The sequence below is a fragment of the Xiphophorus maculatus genome, chromosome 9 (assembly GCF_002775205.1).
Source record: "Xiphophorus maculatus strain JP 163 A chromosome 9, X_maculatus-5.0-male, whole genome shotgun sequence".
NCBI classification, from domain to species: Eukaryota; Metazoa; Chordata; class Actinopteri; order Cyprinodontiformes; family Poeciliidae; genus Xiphophorus; species Xiphophorus maculatus.
This window is the reverse complement of record NC_036451.1, coordinates 10,215,919-10,235,213: the sequence shown is the minus strand read 5'-3', so window position 1 is coordinate 10,235,213 and position 19,295 is coordinate 10,215,919. Positions and strand designations below refer to the sequence as shown.

At 37.0% G+C, this 19,295-nt stretch overlaps 1 protein-coding gene across 14 annotated transcripts in view; it reads right to left on the bottom strand.

Annotated features, from left to right (window-relative positions):
* LOC102237776 (receptor-type tyrosine-protein phosphatase S-like) overlaps positions 1–13,065 on the bottom strand; it is a 247,605-nt gene extending 234,540 nt beyond the window's left edge. For 6 of the 14 annotated variants that reach the window (XM_023339514.1, XM_023339515.1, XM_023339517.1 and 3 more), the window contains exon 1: positions 12,729–13,064. The gene's annotated coding sequence lies outside the window, so the exon portion shown is untranslated. Of the gene's footprint in view, positions 1–12,728 lie in introns of all 14 variants that reach the window. The other 8 variants (XM_023339507.1, XM_023339510.1, XM_023339512.1 and 5 more) reach the window with 3 other exon arrangements.
* Positions 13,066–19,295: the final 6,230 nt, after the last annotated feature.

Genomic DNA, 19,295 nt, shown 5'->3' with positions numbered 1-19,295 from the left:
TGCTTGGACTTTTATGTAGGCCTATGCTAATTGACCTGAGAAGGATCTGAGTAATGCAGCAATTTCTTTGTCTACTGAAGAAAACTAATCTTTGTCCATTTTCAACCTAAGTCTAAACCAGAAAATGTAATAGAAGTTGCTCCGCAGCAAAAATGTTGCTGTTTTACAATAATTTCATGTAAAAATACATTGTTTTGTTTTTTATGTTTCACTAAATAAGAAGGTGACTGAGAAGCAACTAAGATTCTAATCCTTAACATTTTATGATTAATTTATTATGCTAATGTTTAATGTCTCACAAGAGGTCCGTGAACTGCATTCAGTTCTGTGCTTGGACTAATATGCAAGCAATACCACTATTGAAACTTTCTCTAGAAAAATAATTTGACTGTTATTTGTAGTTTGCTAAAACTCTAAGTTGCCCTCAATACAAATTACAAGTAATTTTTTAAAGATGTTTAAAAGCTAAAAATACACAGTTGTGTGACAGTAGGTGATTTTTCATACCCTTTTCTGTCATTGTTGCTGACACAAAGCAACAATTTAGAAATATATAGTTCCACAATTTTTAGCTCTAGTTACATGATCAATACAAATTACAAATAATTTTTGATTTGTTCTATGCATGTAGTTGGAGAGAAATAATAAAGCACCAGAATGGTATCAACAAGTGGAAAATAGCAAACATTTTGGATGATCTCAGGCCTGCCTTTCCCATAATAGAGATACTTTTCTTATCATATTCTCCAATCTTCTTGCAAAAATGACTGAAAAAAAAAATCAAGAGAAGGGGAGACCACTTAGATTTCTAACTTTATAGTGAGCCTATGGTTTGCACGTTCAAATAAGCATGTTTGATCCTATGATCCTAGAAATAATAAAGCACTAGAATGGCATCAACAAGTGGAATTATCTTTACTTCTAGATTTACATATTGAACAACTTCGAAAACGACCCTCATGTGAACTAAAATGTTAAGAGGTGTTTCAAGTGAACAAAATGATTCCCATAGGTACCAATACAGGAAATTAAATAGTGTTCTCCTATCTTCCTTTATTTTCCACGGTATTAATGATACATAAATTGTAGTACTGAAAGTTTGGCTGCGATCCTGCCATTAAAGGTTGTTAGTGAGCAAGCCCGTGGAGAAAACATGGCTTTGTTAATCAAGCGAATGCACAACAATTACTAGAATCCCATAATCAATGTCTGTGGACAAACAATAAATCCTCGCAGGCAGCTCGGGGGAGCGACAAGAGGTGGGAAACGGGAACCTACTAATTGAGAACAAATGTGTTGCTGTGCTATCACTAAGTAATACCTTTCTGTTACAATGTTTAGCTTACTTGATTAAGCTTACTCCCAAGATCTCAGTTCCAGCGTCTTCTGTGTTTACCACAGCAGATCTCTGAGGCTGTTCCACTAAGCTTCCACTGACTTGCACTTCAACAGGTCAGAGCCATTTTAGAAGCGTTTAGTGCAATTACTCAATTTTAGTCAAACCATTTTAAGGTTTAAGGTTGTGGCTGAATGTTGCACGGTTGGGGGTTTATACCCCAATCACCAGGAAAATGTGCTGGCATCTTAAGTTTCTGGAAGCCAACAATGCCAAATAACTACAAGGTTTAAGAGTCCTGTGGCAGATGTTTCTTACCAGCAGACAATCTCTGGTGAATGTGTGTAACTGAAGAAACCTCTAGCAAAATGCCAGCAAAAAGAGATATCACTGTGAGACAGAAATTTCCAAGGCAAAACAAAAAAAAGACAGGTTTCCTGAAGGATTCCTGTTTAATACAATTAACAAATGATGTGCTGAAGCAATCTTACAAAACACTCACTTGTATATAGCTGAACAAAATTGGTGGGTGTGTATCAATAAAAAAATAAAAACAATCTGTGATTAAAAAAAATGGATTAAGCCCAAAATGATCCATACCTCTGGCAAATTCAGGTTTAACATAATCTTTTAATCTGCCTGAGAGTAATGTTAACATTTTGAAATGGCCAAACCAGAGTCCTGATATATTTTCAATATGCAATTTTTTCATAAAATTTGAAAAAAAGTTTTGAGTCCTTTGAGATACATGTCTCATTTTATATCAAAAATAAACTTTCACAGTGAGCTAAATTATTTCAAATTTACCAGGGGTATGAATAATTTTGTACACAGCAACAATTTCATTCAGATGCCACTTTCATTTTTTTGATTATTAGATAACTTACGAAATAATCTCCCAGGTTTACTGGTGCAAATTTGAATTTTAGTTGTGTTCTGCGGGATCAGATCTCTAGATTCAGAAAGCGAGCAGATGGAAACATTACAGGATGCTGGGAAACACATCAAGGGTATCAGGTAAGACTAATCTATCTGGATTTATGAGAGCAGTATGACGTTGTAATTGCAGGATATAGCCTAGGCAAAAAGAAATTAGTTCAGCCATGTGCTGTTCTGGTGTGCTGCACAGAATACCCAAACATTAAGCCTTTAAACTACAAAAGAAATCTGTAGACAAGAAAGGAAAAAATGTGTATGCTTTACAGTCTTGTTTCTTATGGTATCTATAAACAGACAAAATGACCATGATCAGGATAAAATTAAATCTTTATGCTAGATTTTCTTTTTCATTTATCTTATAAAACATGAGCACTGCTGCAGATTATTTCTGAGCGGCATACAAAAGGTGAGTGCAGCAGAATTAATGGTCGCGTGAAGGCTACAGGCAGTCATGCTGGCATGTCTCCACTTTGTACAATGGCAACCATAACTCTGCCATGATCAATAGATGCTCATGACTTGCTTTTAAAAAGGTCCCATCTGCCATCATATCCCTATCCATCTATTCCTGATTAATTTTAGTCAGCTCTTCCTTCCTGTGTTCCTCACAATTAAACATTTAATAGTTTCTTACCCCATGCAGCCTACCTTTTCCTTTTCTTCTTCTCTTCCTACTCCCCAGGAGTGTTTTTCCCCCCAGCTGCCTTCCCCCTTTTCTACTAATGTTTTCTGCCACTCTTTCATCTCCTTCCCTTCTTTCCATTACCCATACAGTCTTTCTTCATGTCAGTTATCCTCTTTTCCTCTCCCTCCTTTTCTTTACTACTTTACCATTTCTTCGCTGAGTTACATCTTACTTCCTCTTTCAAGGCTCTTCTTGAGAAGCTATTGCCATTCTTATGTCTTTTTCCATCTTTGTTCTCACCTCAGTGCCTCATAATTTCTCCTTCTCTGTTCTTTTGCCACTATTCCCTTCGTTTTACCTCACAGATTTTTGGATCCATCAGATTTTTCCTATTTTAAAACCTGTCCCCCCCACCCGGTCCTCCCTTAAATTTCTTTCCAGCTAAAATCCTCTGCTTCCCATATGCCATATGCCCTTCCGCCTTTCTTCGAATGTAGTGTCTCCCCTGCTCTCTTGCAATCTGCAGTTCACAGGTTTCACAGGGCACATTGTTGCATCCCAGCGGAAGCCTGAGCAGAATTCTTCCATAAATAATTAAAGAGGCCCCACATGGCCAGGCACTCTCAGTCTAAATGGATTATTCTGAGAGAGATCAATGCTGGCCTGTGAGGGTTTTATTAGGACCTGCCGATGAAATGTACAAGGCCACTGCCAAGGCATCCCTCACTGTGTCTTAATTCCACTATTTTGAGACATTTTCTCCATCTTCCCTCCTACCCTTAACCACCCACTTTCACCCAATGACAACCCAAACATATCTTCCAAGAGCTAGCATTGGCAGTGCGTCTATGCATCTGTGAATAAAGCTACCGACAATGGGAGACAGAATGGCTCATTCATGTTTTATTAGACCTGTACCTATGATGTACTAAATAGGTGAGACATAGGTTTGTTAATCTTGCTTTTGTCAAGACTCATCAGCTTCACTGATAGCTGCTTTTGTCATCAGCTAAGGACCAACTTTGTGGGGAACATCCGGCATTATCCACAGGACTTGTCAGTGCTAAGACAAGAGTAGCAATGAAAGGCTACCATGACCTTCAAAAGTTACAGCCCTTGGGAGAGAATTGTGACTGCAATGTCCAATAATCGACTAGCAAAATTGCCTCCCTAAGGAAATTTACATCGGTCTCATCCTGTGAGAGCTTTCCTAATTGTCTCCTTTCCGGAAAACATCTCTGCAAACTGGCAGCCGAGGACAGCTCAACTGCACTTCAGAGCTGTTGAGTTCTAATGATAAATAGAGGATGCAGTATAAAATAATTCCTTCTCTTAAAACTCCTGGGAAATCAAATGTTTGCATTACCTCTGGACCTAATATTTATTCCATCTGCAGCCTGTAGATTTTGCAACAAAAGAACATAGGCCTTAAGTGCTTTTGTCATATTCAGAAAAAAACAATTAGAGGGCTGGTATCAAGTGTAAGAGTGAAAGGGCATGAAGCATGACTTAAAAAGAGTGATTATTACTATTAATACCTGTAACAGACGGTCAAACTGCCACAAAAGTGAAAACAATGATTTGTTGACATTTTCTGCCCTCAAGGGCTTAAGTTGAGACCCCTGGCTTAAAGACTACACACAGAAATATTCAGTCTTCTACATGTTTAAAGTTTGATCATTGCAAACACGATGATTGCATATAAAAAACAGTTTGATTCTGTTATCCACTATGGTACTTTATTGGAATTGCAGTGTCTGTAGTTGTGCAGATGAAAATCTGACATGACCAGCTCTTACTTTTCCTGGCAAAATTTCTAATTATTTCTTTATTAGAAAATAACATTTAGAAGAAATTCAAAATGAGCCAACCACACAGCAATTAGCAGAGAGTTTTCTCACAAAAACAGCAAGTAATAGACTGCAATGGCCTCCATGCCCAGTTCCCACACACCACTTAAAAAATGCATGTCAAAGTGTGTTCGAAGTTTGCAGCAGAACTGCAAACTGCAAACTGAATAAAATCTGGTCAGACGAGACCAACATTAAACCATGTTTTACTAGAGGGAGCGCTTTGCTTATAGTAACCACATATAGTATAGAGTATAGTAAACTTTTCCATAATGGTAAACACAAATGTCACATCTATAATAATATCATCTGTGTAAATATGCATGAAAACAATGATAAACAAAACAAAAACTCCTTGACTTATGAAACACAAACCCAACTTCATAATTGAAGCCACAAATTAGTGCCTCTGAAATTACAAGATAAAGCCAGTTTCAAAATTGCCTTGTGTTACATGAATTATACAGCTCCAGTTTGTTCCCATCTCACTGCTCCTGATGTTCAAAGGATAGATCTGGTCAGAAGGTGTCAGCTGAATGATATTGTTCAAACCACATTATTGGTTTGAGTGTGATCACTTACAGATCCATTCTTAAACCTTCCAAACTTTGGCATAGTGCAAAAGGCTTTAGCCAGTAAAGAAGCATGAACAGTGGGTATTAACTCGTTGCTATGCAACACCCCTTTGCACATAGTCTTCTCTAATTGGGAGAGAACACCTGCAAGCTTAATTGAGAGTTCACGAAAAGTTCAGTTTTTTTTAAACAGTCAAGTCTACCATGCACAGTTTATGTGCTTCCAATACTGCAAGTAAGTGTAAACTGTTTAACTTGAACTTGCAAAACTTCTATTGCCAGTTAATAGTCTCTGTTGTACAAGCCAGTAAAGTTGTGAACTACACATGAAAACACTAAATAGTCACATAAACAGATAATACTTGTTCACCAGCTAACACCACAGTGTACAAGAGTTTTTAATACATGAATAATATAAATGAATAATGTTTTTTTTTTTTGCACTTTTAAGGAAGATGTTGTATTGACATTTGAGCTTATTTTAAAAATATACATCATGCCCATGAATTTTATAGCATTATATTACCATTGAGGCTAATTATTTTAAAATGGTTTGTTCTCAAGTAAAGAATTTTCTTACAAAAACTAAGGCCTTACCAAGGCTAAGGCCTGTCATGATCTAGAAACTGTTCTGACACCAGCATCGCAAGTTAACATCTTCAGGGTATGCTGAAATTTGCAGTAGGTAGGCACATGGAATACTAAAATGGGAGACCTACTTTCATATTTTTAAACTTCTCCTTAAACAAAGAGATATCTGCCTGGTCCAGTAAGACAATTATCACAAACACAGATCAAATTGCTTTTGGAGGAATAATCTAAAAATATTTGGCTTTTAGAATAGTCTTTAAAAGTCTAGACATTAAGGCCAGAAAAATTCTGGATTATTCTTAATGTTAATGCCAGAAAAAAAAAATAATTCAAAGAACTCTACTAATTGTGCCCTTTAGTTGGCCATATTTTTGCCAGATGTTTTACATTGTAAAATCTGAGAAAATCCACCATAAATTCAAAATTATGGACCTACTTCTTTTAGAAAAAAACAAACAAAAAAAAACATTAAAGTTGCTTAATTATCGGTCTGTATCAGAAAATTAACAAATACCGAATTGTAGAAATTAAATGTGATATTAAGGTGCATCATGAAGGTACACATTTCTCACAGTAACCACAACAGCTCACTGATGCTGGTTCTTGTTTCCTCTTATTCAAAACTACACTTTCATTAAAAGTGTGAGGATCTATGCAGATATAAGACACACAATCCTTGAAAAAAATCCTAAAAACCATACTGCTGTGTCCAAGCTAAACAACTAATACAAGCGACAGCATTTAAAAGTTAGCAAGACCTTCAGAACAAAAGTATAATATAATTTATTAACAATATTAACTATCCAAGAGATAAAATTGAACAATTAAGAGTAAATATCATGTCTGGAATTTAAAGGAGCATAGATTAAATAATTTTGTTGCTTCATAATTCCAGACAATTGAAGAGTACTAATGTATTTCAGCAGTGCAAACTATATAATGTATTACAGCAAAATGCATTATGTCTTACATATAACAGGGCCCTAATACCTTATATTTCCCCTAGATTATAATTTTAGCCACATTTGTTGTGGGATTCAGTCAGACTGGATACATAAGATTTAACTAAATTACACTCATCCTAAAAATAAAGCTGTCTACATCTGTACTAATACTAGATCTACAACACTATAGTTTTTACCTGGTTTCCTTCCCATTATGTATGCTTTATCACAACTTTGCCAAAGCATATTGTTGGCATGGTCTCGGGCTGTCTGGATATACACATTAGCACTGCAATTTTCCTTGAGTAAAGAGGCATTGAATCCTTAACATGCCACTTTAACCTGAACAAGGACTCCCAGTGATTATGTTGTGCTCTTCTAACCAGAAAAATTGATCCATGACATTGCTGCATTTTTCCTAGCATTTGCTGTTATTTTGAAAACAACATAATCACACCCTCAAAGCAGAAAATAAAGAGCAACGGGTTATTTTTACCTGCCTTTTTGACCCTAAGTCACTCTCTTGAGAAAAACCGTAACTTGAACAAACATTATGTTATAGAAAAATGTTATGAAATAATGTTTAACACACTGGACGGATACTAGAGGGTTCTTTGTAAACAATTCTTTCCTTTCTTGGGAACGTGGGGAAAAAGTTGCATTATTTCACAATAACCTAGCTTCTTTCCTCCTGTCATGTACCCAGAAAATGTCTACATATCAAAGCCATGAAAGTGTCAACCTTCAGAGTGATTTCCAACCAAGAAAGAATTCATCAGACATGAGAAAAACTTGTGAATAGAGCCCCTTTCCCCCATATGGACAGTGAAAGCTTTAATATATATATATATATATATATATATATATATATATATATATATATATATATATATATATATATATATATATATATATATATTAAAGCTTTGATATGACAACTATTGCCTAAATGGTGCATTCTGCCTTATCTGCTAGAATATTTAAAACGTCAAGATGCTTCTTGATAAGATTTACATTACAGAGATACTGTATGGCCTAATGTGAAGTACAAAAATATCAAATTATGCAGTCAGTCTAGAAACATTTCTAACAATTAACTCAGCATGCATTTCATCAGTTGGAGCTTCTGCACGTGTATTTATATGCTGCAGTAGATGAGAAAATCTATAACTGTTTGACCTTCCACATGAGAACATCCATTATTTTGGTGGGTCTAAACATGGGCTGTAGGAAAGACTGGTACTGGAGAGATAGGATTCTATGAAAAACACATTTTGCTACTTGGAATTTCAAATTCAGTCACTGACTAAGGTTGAAAAGATGACAGACAAAAAAAGAAAATAAAAAAAACCCAACAAAAAACAGCTCAATGTTTATTTGGAGGCAACAACTAACAAGAACTCTTCTAGTAATTGGGCTGTTGCAATGCACACTGGCAAAACTCTCCATAAAGTGTGCTTATGATTAAATCTTTTCCTCTCCCGCTATCTCATTTCTGTGTTGGGTTCCCCCAAACAGCTTTGCCAGTCATTCGCATCCATTTCCATTTTGACTGCATTAATGACATGGCCCAAACGCTTAGGCTCGGTGGCCGGTAATGAGACTGCAAAATGTGACTTATGGCTCATCCTGTAAATGCGATACAAATGTATTCATGTGTGTGTGTGTGCGCATGAGCAGGGACACATCCTTCACCATTTATGTCAGTTGGCGGCTTCTCTCTCCTGCCCGAAACTGTTGACAGGTAAGACGTGATTGAAGTATGTTTATACAGAGGTAAACAAGGGGATGCTTAAACACACCATCAAATCAACCATCTTATACATTCAGAAAATGGCAATTGATTGATGTCTACCTATACTTTATGCAGAGATGTTTTAACTCTTACAGTTCAAGCTGAAAAAACTGCCTAGTGAAAAGGTGACCTGTACTCTAAAAATATTAAAAAGCTTCGGATATCTTAATATTTTGATGTTCTGTTTGTATCACCTTGCCAGTGAGTTTCCTGGGCTATCAATTGTGAAGTAATTGATGTTTTTAATATGGGCAGTTGCCCAGGACAAGATCACAAGGAAGTAACAAGAGTCTTTTTACCCTGTTTGGAACTTGTATTGCATTATTTGCATGTGCAGTCGGTGATGATTTTACATCCCCCTGTAATGAGTAAGTGCATCTTCTCTGGTGCAAATATTAGAGGAAGATGGTGATCTGACTGAGCTTCACCAACATTTTCCCTTATCCCGAATCTGAGAGGATTTTCTAGATTTTGATTGGTTTACAGGAGGCATAGCCTGGCCATTGTCTTCCTGTGCAACTCAAAAAAATGTATTGCCTACAGTATCGTCTAGGTTTTCTCTGCTTGACTCCGATTGTTTCCGGTAGATTTTCTAGAGGGCTAATAAGTGAACGGAAGAAGTTGTGAATGATGACGCTGATTTTCGGTGCTGTTTTCAGAATTGTAGTCTGCTTTTACTTTTAGCAATGGCTAAAAGGAAGTGAACGAAGCCATTCAGTCCATATTGGCCATGCTTCTACATATTTAATTAACATTAACACCAGCCTCATGTGGATCAGCACTTCTCTCTTCGCAGTGGAGGATGGTTGTTTACAGAGCAGGCAATTTCCGGTAAGCTTCCTAGCATCGAACTGGGCCATTACATACATCACATGCAAACATTAGTAAATGGGCAAAATTTAAAACTTCAACACAGTCCACGCCTCAAGGAAGCAATCACTTCCCAATACCCATGAGCTCAGACCCTCTGTACAAAGCAAATAGCGTAGGACAAGGTCCTGGTTTTTACCAGGCTACAGGAGGCATGATGGTTTGGTAGTGAGTCCACCTAAGCCTGTATGGGATGGAGTGCAAGTGAACCTGTGACCTACTCTCTGTCTTTAGCAAAAGGACCTCAGAAGAACTTTCAGAAGAATTTCAGAAGAAATTGCAGTGTCACAAATGACTAATTTCTGTGAATGTCTGTATCATGGAAACAGCCTTGGAGAGAAGAAAATGTAGAGCTAACATAGAAACAAGATAACCCGGCTAACTGACCTGGGTTGGGTGCAGCTGGTTGTTTAATAAAATCTAGGATACAACTTCAATTAATTTGAAATCAGAGAAACCTCTGAGGAAGGCAATATAGTACATACAAAAATCAAAAAAATTTTAACAAGGTTGACATTTTTTGTCATCTATTTTTTTCAATGGATGTTTTGGTCAATTTTGTGAGGGAAAAAAACCTAGCTCTTATGATAAAAAGTGATGACTGGATTCAAAATTTTGTGATGCAAGTCAAAGCTGTTATTTAGTTCTATGTGCTGCTTTCTGATTGACTGGAATTTCCTTAATTTTTGATGGGGGCACTAAAGGAGATTTTTGTCTATGCAAGAACTGACAATGTGTAAGGGTATATTTAATTTTTATACAACCATTACAGTACACTAAATTTTAAAGTCTGTGATTTATCTGCTTGCCAGGTATGGAGATTTGATTGCTCTTTGAAGAAAACGCCCCCTGCAGAGATGCTTCATAAAATCATGTACAGCCCAGGAAATATAAAGAAAGCTCTCCAGTAATGGCTGTACGTCGTGAGCTTGTTTGTTCAGACAGCAGACAGTGCCGTCATTGGGTGGCACCACATTTCAACAGAAGATGTCTAAAACACATCAACATCATCACGATCAATTATCGGTGATTGATGCTAGAAAGATAGAACTTTACAGCTTTGAATCCTATGACCGATTTCAACTTCTATTTTAGCAAAGACAAGCCACAGCAGAATGTGGATCCATTTTACTCTTTGTGTGGAAGTGAATGTGAGCATTACATCACTTGTCTCATCACTGTGTGCGGCTCGACTTGTTTTAATGTGTTTCTCTAAGGCCGAACTTTCCTTTGGTATTGAAAAAGAGGAGCATGAAATATGAAAAAAGGCCAAACTCGAGGAGCATATGACTGGCTGCCAGAGTAAATCTGTGGTGGCATAAGTCAGAATATAATTTGAGAAGGACTGTAGGGCTATTTTCTGAGAGATTTGGTGCAGACGATGGGAGTGTTCTTCCTCCTCATTCAAAACCATAGGTCAACGTCTTTTCTGTGATGTTCCTGGAAAATTCTGTTCTGGGATTGTGAACAGCAATTGTGTGCGTGTGTGCGTGAATGTGTGTTTAAGAGATTGTGTACTGGGGTGAGGTGAAGTCACTCCAAATGTCTCATGTGACAGAGCATAACAGGGAATTGTAATACACAGCAACATCGTAAATTTGATTACATTACATAGAAAGTGCAAGCCTGTAAGCCATTTCCAAGCACCATAAAAGAGCCATAACTAAGTTAGCACGGGTACAGAGAAAAATGAATAAAGCCATTTTCTTTTTAACAACCCGGGCGCGGGCGTGATATTGTTCTCTCCTCCAGCTTTATGAGCTTTGCAGACCCGCGATGCGCTCATTGCGACTGAGGCAGCAGACAGGGAAGCATAACTTTGGACTGATATTAGATTTTGTTGGGTTTTTTTTTTTCTTGCAAAACTGTCAATACAAAAAGCAAAACATGTCTTTTCATTAATGTAGTTATGTAAAATGCACACATTTTACACACACAGTGTGCAAAGTGTTTTGTAATAGTTCGTGGACATAAATAGCACACAGGGGCACACAATAAATTAAAAAGTGCTGATTGATTGGAAGGAGTGAGGAATGACATCATGTAAAGAATAGGTAATAAAAAAACAATGAATACATTTTTTTTTTAATTTGGATTTTTTTTTTATTACTTTTTAAAATTAAATGAATACAAACTGAATCCTGATTCACTTTGCATGCGATATCAAATGCACCGGAGCAGATGTCATTCCTGTCGGACTTTCCAGCATTCAACAAGGGCATAAAACATGACTTCAAAAAGTCGGTGTCACTGTCGTGCGGGCTCCACCTTACAGGGTTTGTTGAAACGTTCACGGCTTTATCTCCACAGTTTGGTCGCACGCCGCGATGTTAACGTGATGCACAATTAGGAGCTGTAGTTTGAAAGCACTCCCAAAAGTCTGAGACGTAACGACCTATTTGCAACTATCGACTTTGACATCCCATCAAAGAACCGATCGGAACTCGTGCAATCAAACTGAAGGAGCGAGAGAGGAAAACACCACAAGAATGACATTTATGATCATATCCGAAGGAAACACTGAGTGTCTCTTGATCTGCGGGTAGCCTGTGTAAAGGATTCCAGTGTAAACAGCCTAACGATCGACTTAGTCAATAAGGCATCATTTAAGATGCACTTGCTAGATGGAGAGCATGGTCACCCACATATAAGCACACGTTCAACACCCGCCCGAGAAAGATAACTCAGAGATGTGCGTTATGTCCCCACACAATGGATTTAGAACAATCACACCAGTAAAAATAATTTAGACATACAAATAAATAAATAAATATAAGTCTACATAAACATATCGGCTTTCTTTGATGTGGGAGAATCTTTTTTCTACTCTGTTAAATAAAAAACGGAATCCATACGATCCTTCAGATTTTTTTGTCTTCATTTTTAAGCAGCAGCCGTGCTCCACCAGCGCCAAAAGAAGCAGCTTAGCGCTTTGCGGTGGCAGAGTGGATCTCCCACTGACTCCGAGCATCTCGCTCCTTTTGCCAAGCTCCACGCCAGCCGGACCGAGCTTCGTTGCAGCATTCTGAACTGGTGCTCGTGTGTTTGCACCAGTCTTCGCATATAGCCTGTACTTTTCTGGTTCAGGTGGCAAGATGGCACAATAACGACTCAAGTTCTTCGTAAAGGAAAAGATAAAAATATTTTTTTTTCTTTCCCTTATATATAAGTAGCGGTATGAAATAACAAGAGAGTGAGCCTACCTCTCTTTGGCAGCTTTGAAGTTCCTGCTTCTGTCTTCTCAGCTTTTATACCCTCACATCTTCATCTTTTAAACAAGTAATAATCCCCGGGTTTTGCGTTAAACGTGTGCGTCCCTGCAGCAGGTCCAGTGATGAGTGGTACGCGGGTTCCTCTGCGGGGTCTTAGACAGTGTGCGTTTTGTCTTTTTGTTGTTGTTGTTGTTTTTGCGGGGTTTTAAAGAAAATCCACCACAAGAGCGCAGGTTGGTCAGGACGCGCTTGGGTACGGCACCAGGACTCGCTCCCTCAGCGGCAGCCGCCGTGCGCACTTGGAGAAACCAACGCTGTGTCCGTACAGAGAAGCTCGGGGAATGATGTCATGCGTCCGGCCCTCCCTCTCCAGCCACCCCTCAACTCAGGGATCTTTACATCCTTTTTTTGTTATCTTCGTATTGCCTCCACTTTTATTTGGGGAAATGTGTTTTATTAATCTTGTAGCGTTTTATTTAATTTTCATATTTTATTTGCGTACTGTAAAAAAATACAACACTCCTAAATGTTGAAAAAAAAAATGTAAATGAGCTAAAATGCATCATATTATTTCACCAGCTATTAATGTGTTTAGTGAAACAGTTGATTAAACCAATGTTATAAAACGAAGCACGGGTTATTTTGACTTATTTATTTATATTTCTTTGCAGTGCTCAACTTGACATGATGAAGTCATTCAGTTATCTCCCGCCTCACTGAAGGTATCGCCCAGTAGAATCGTCTGGCTGCATTTACCCGGGATGAGAGGGAAGGTAAGGAAACATGAAATAGACCAATGCACGCAGCGCTTTGTGTCGAGACTGCCTGCCCCTCCCTTGTGCAGCAGTTGCATCTTAAAGATAAAGCAGCGTCATATCCATGTCAAATTAAAAGGTCTGCACATGTTGCAGTGCAAATAATTTCTTTAAATTTATAACAATTCACTTACAGCAGACAAAGATGGCACGAATGATTTAGGATGTGTGGTGTGAAACAACCGAATGGATTATTAATAGAACATATTTGTGTCCACTCCTTTAGAGCAGATAAGCAAATATTAAATAGTTTTTGCACTTTGTGGTTCTCGTTTATTATTATTTTTTGCCTGCTGCTTAGCGGAAGAAGAAAAAAATGTGAGAAAAAGACTGCAAGAGCATTTAATCAATCAGCTTCAACTTCAGGTTTTACTTAATCAAATCTTTAAAGTGGCAGGGCTGCTTTCCTCAGCTGTATGTCGCAGGGCTCAAATAATAACTCAGGAAAAAACTGAAATGTATAGCTTTATGAAGTGAGGTCATTCATGCTTCCAGTAAAGCACTAAGCTGTTTCTTAAGGGAGACAGTCACACTCAAAGTGTGGCATGTGACTAAACATCTGCCAACTGCAACCATTTTTTAAATTCAGTTGAGCTGTTGCACCACACTGTTCATGTGTTTTTCTGTCCAAAGAAAGTCTGTTTTTTCTGTCTGCGAAATCATGCAGAAAGGAATAATTGTATTTGATGTAAGTTCTGAGCCTCCACCTGTCACCTTCACCAGCTCTGCCTGCAGCCAAGGCAGTTGCTTTATCTAAATTTTCAGAATGATCTGGAATATGTGTTTAATTCATAAACAGCTTGTTAAATCTACAAAATGTGCAGCATTGTAACCGAGGGCCTGCTTTTTATTCACAAAACTGTCAAAAATATTTGCACTGAATCTTTTTCCAAGTAGCAGCCAGACAAGCATTAGTCCTTTGTCAAATATGTCTTCTTTAAGACCTTCACAAGGATATATTGGAGATTTAGGTAGAAACTACTTCAGAACTAATATTGATGTTATGGATAGTTGTATTTTATCGATCGTAGATAAAAACTCTGTTTAAATTGTCCTACTATACAATACTGATTCAATATGCAAACATTTATTTTATGCAGTCTACGGCCCAACCATCACAGTAAAATAGCAAACAATGCATTCAAGTTGGTATGTCAAAGATGGTGTTCTATATAAGTTCAGTCCATTTACCATTTACCATTTGTTTAGGAGTATCTTCCTGGGGAAAGACAATTTGCGATCTTTTACCCTCATTAAAAAAAACGAAATTACCACTATGTGTGCACGCATCAAGCACTGCACAACTTTCCCCTTCTTCTTTACTTTTGTGTTGTTAGTTGGACACTTTTATCACTTATTCCGTAATTACTTTGTACAGCTTTGCTTCACACGTATGCTGTGTTATGTTTGTGATGGTTTGCACCGCTGCCAATATGATGGGATGTTGTGAGCTTCAGTCTGGGTTACAAACTATGTCAGTGTATTTTGATATCTTAAAATAGCAGAAGAGATTATCTTGGTTGTGAAAGGTCCAATAATGCTGACTGGACTGTGTTGGCCCAGTTGACTAAATAACTTATCACATATTAGTTCTGTTAAGACATGGAAGTTGTGAAAATGGCTTACTTTATTAGCTGCTGATAAGAAAGCCAGATGCTGCATGCATTATGATGCAGTGTAGACAAAAAACAAACAGTTATGTTTGTTTCTTTAAAATAGCAAAAGAAAAGAAATGCTGTCTTCTGCTCAGATGATGGATCTCTTTAGATGGTGGACAATGGCAGTATTTTGTGCTGTTATGCCAAAAGTGACACTTAGAGAGAGATATGTGATAGGGGATAAAGTGATGAACTTAGTATAATAATAATAATAATAATAATAATAATAATAATAATAATAATAATAATAATAAATTATCATCAGTACGTAATAGTAGATTTTAAACCACGTCAACATAATTGTATAACATTGTCAAACAGTTACCTCTTCATATGACATTCTTATTTATATCGCTTGTCAATCTGGATGGGAGATGACAAAGGTGTGACTTTAATAAAAAATAATAATAATAATCCAAAGCAACAGAAGTAACAGAAATCCTACTGCACACTTTAAAATGTCAGTAATTCACTGATAAGTATATTTGTTGTGTTTTTATAAGTTTGCCAATTGTGGACAGGTTGAAGAGATTTTGAACTACAGTTTAGCCAGCCTGAACAAGTTAGTCCACACCAACCAAACAAGTAAAACTGGTGATATAGTGAACAGGACTGAGATTGCTTATATTACTTAATAGTGGGTAGTTATTTAATACCATTAGCTGATGTTGGCTTGCTTATGAATTAACTGCTGTCTAGATCTAACAAATATGACCCGTTTTCATCATCTAGCACTTTTCTCCATCCATTTTCTTTTGTCATATTAATGCAAAAAAGAACTTTAGTCAAGAAAGTCTTTGATTTGTCTCATAAAATTTTTCTGCTTCTCTTGTTTCAAAACCTATTCTATTCATCTCCCACCCCTTTCTCTTTCTTCTCCACACATTGTCCTCCAGTGTTGACCTCTCCTCTCTCTTCCTCCTTTTTTCCTCCCTTTACACGTCTGCCTTCGTGTGGGAAATAGACGCCAATCAGAAAGACAGGATGAGTGGTTTAATTAAAGGAGAAGTAGTGTTCTGTCACCTTGCACTGAGCACCGGCAATCAAGAGACACTGACTGGAGGAAAAGTCAGACAAGGCCATTCATTGATTGGCGATTTCAGGAGAGGGACTTAGTCTACATGATACGCTGAAAGAGCTTTGACTCAGATTAGGGATAAAGACAATTCACCACAGACAAATTTACTCTGTGAACGGAAAGACAGCCCACTTTTTAAAACCAGCTATATCAATATGACAACCTGGCCTGGTTTTAAATTGAGATATTAATAAATAATGCATCAGTAGACATTTTAAAATGCCTTGTACAATAATTCAGACCCCTTGAACCTTTATACTTTTTTGTCACATTATAGCCTGTAATTCTTTGTGTGTGTGTTTGGGATTGGGTGGTTATGTGGTGGAAGGGCACAAAAATGTCTCCGATATATAGTTTGAATAAATGGAAGTTAAGTCAAGTTTATTTGTATTGTACCACACAACCAAGGATGACACTGATGCTTTTCCCCAGGTCTATCTGACATTACTACAGAATAATCACTAGCTAAAGAACTATAGTTGATGTAATGAAACTGGGCACATTGTTAAAACACTTTTCAAAAGAAATCCTTCATCACTGTCCCATTGATTTGCATTATTTTTAATGTTTCTAATGTAATAAGGGAGAAATAAAAAAAACAACCAAATGCATCGTTAGCCAATGTGAAACATAGAAGGATCATCTTATTTTCTGATCTGCTGACATCAAAAACTGATTCCTAATTTGATATTTTAGTTTTTTTAAGGAAAATCGTGAAATGCGTTTGCAACTCAGCCGCCTTAAAACAAAAAGATAACTAAAAGTTACTGTATAAGCGTATGTGTTCAAGGAAGATATGTTTCAACTGAACAGCTCATATACTACTGAAAGCTTAAGTCCTTTATATTTATAATCATTTTGTAAATATTTGTAAAAAAAAAAAAATGAAAAAAAGAGTGCAAAGGAGCATACAATAACTAATTAAAATTCTAACTTACCACCAAAATTATATAAGGTAGTATTCCTATGAAATACTGTTCAATTTGACTATTGGGGTAAAATTATTTGTTCTTTCAAGACCTATGATGTGAACACAACATACCATCAGTGCCACTGCAGTTAGAAAGTTTTGATGCTGTGACGTTTAGTAGGAAAAGGATAGCTGGAACTCTCAATTCACACCAGAAGCAACACCTCAGCAGAACGTGGGCGTTGCACAAGCAGCCATTCCTTCTTTTACTACTCAATTTTCCACTGTTGTTCTAATCACAAATAGAAGCTGATAAATGACAGAAATAAAAATATAAAGATTTTCTTTCCAATAATACGACATTAAAACAAATGCTTGTGCATCATTTTAATAAATCATTAAATCATGTCCCATTACTATAAATTAAAACACTGAATAAAATGTTTAGTTAGGCAATATGTGGTTGTATGACTGGGTATTCACCACTTATGGTACATCGTAACTTTAAGACTAATTGTAAGTTTTTTTCTTTTCTTTCATTTTATCTATCAGTGCTAGTTTGTTTGATTTCAGGTCTCCTTTTCTCAAGAGTGACACACTAATTTAAAACATACCCTGATGTTGACATTCACTATAGTAATACAATTTTCATTAAACATACATAAATAGTGTTACCTTAATGTATTTAAGGGCTCAATAACTATCTTCAGGGGTTTCTGTTAGTGGACGGATGGCATGGACGACCCTGTATAGGTCAGGAGTCAATCACAGAGAATCACCAGTCATGCACATTCTACCTATGGGTATTTGACCAAGGGTGACTAATAAGCCCAGTGAAGGTGCATATTTTCAGATGATGGGAGGAATGCATAGCACCTGGAGAGAATACATTGATAGAGAGCATGCAAACTCCACACAGAAAGGCTCTGCTGGGATTCAACCCAGAGGTTTCTTTTTTTTTTTTTTTTGCAAGATAACAGTGCTGACACTGGGCAGCCAAATAAATTAATAAATACAAGATATGTATTTGTAGATGCATGACATTGTGAAAATTACAAAATAGGGTCAATAAATGTTCAATTTAAAAATGTATGAGGGTTTGCAACAGAGAGCAAATATGTAACAGGCAGAAATGACCAAGACATCAGTAAACACAGGTCTTCAATCTGTGTCTATCTGGCACTACAGTTTGGCTCACAGATGTCAACAAACTCAGGGAGACAAGACAAGGTGGTGATACTTTAAGAAAATGTAGTTAAGTAAACCCAAAAAGTGAATGTTTAATGTTTGTAAAATTTTAAATGTTTAATCAGTTTTCAGTGATGTGTGAGAAAATATATATGATACAAAACCAAAAATTACTATTCATGCAATAATTATTATATTTTGACGCTTAAAAATTACAGCACAATATAAATTACTAAAGGAAACTGACGTTTAAAGGACCCTAACTTTTGTTTTTAAGCTCCATGTCAAAATCTAAAACTTGGTGCCAAAATCCTACAGACTATTCTGTGTAAACCTGTGTGATTAATGTAGAAAGAAATTATACAGAAAGCACATAAATCTTAATTCCCTATGCATATTAGAATTAACTAAAATTACACTCACACCAACAGGAATTTGCTGTGGGATTAGATAAGATTTTGCATTTGGCTAAGAAGAAATGAGCAGAAACATGACGAGTTGGAGGATTTGGGGTTGTGATACCAAGGAATGGAAATAGAAACACTGTTCAGGGCGATAAATTGTCGCCCCGTACAGCAAACCTATAATGGTTGTGTGATGATGCTGGTGTGTTGCTGAAGCTACCGAGAGACACTTGGCTCATTAGTTTGAGGCATTGAGAGGATGAGTGTGTGGGAGCTTGTATATGACACGACAAGGCTTTGATGCGCTGACAGGTAGAGAGCTCATTCTCCTGCTCTTCCCTTGTCATTGCGCTCTCTTCTCACTTCACGCACTTTCCTCTATTCTTGATAAATTCGCTACCTGGTGGTTATTGTTTCCTTTCCTGGTTTCTTCACAGTTAAGCTCTCTGCCGGTTCAGACTTGGTCCCTATTCTGATCTATACTCTCCTCATTTTCTTCACCTTA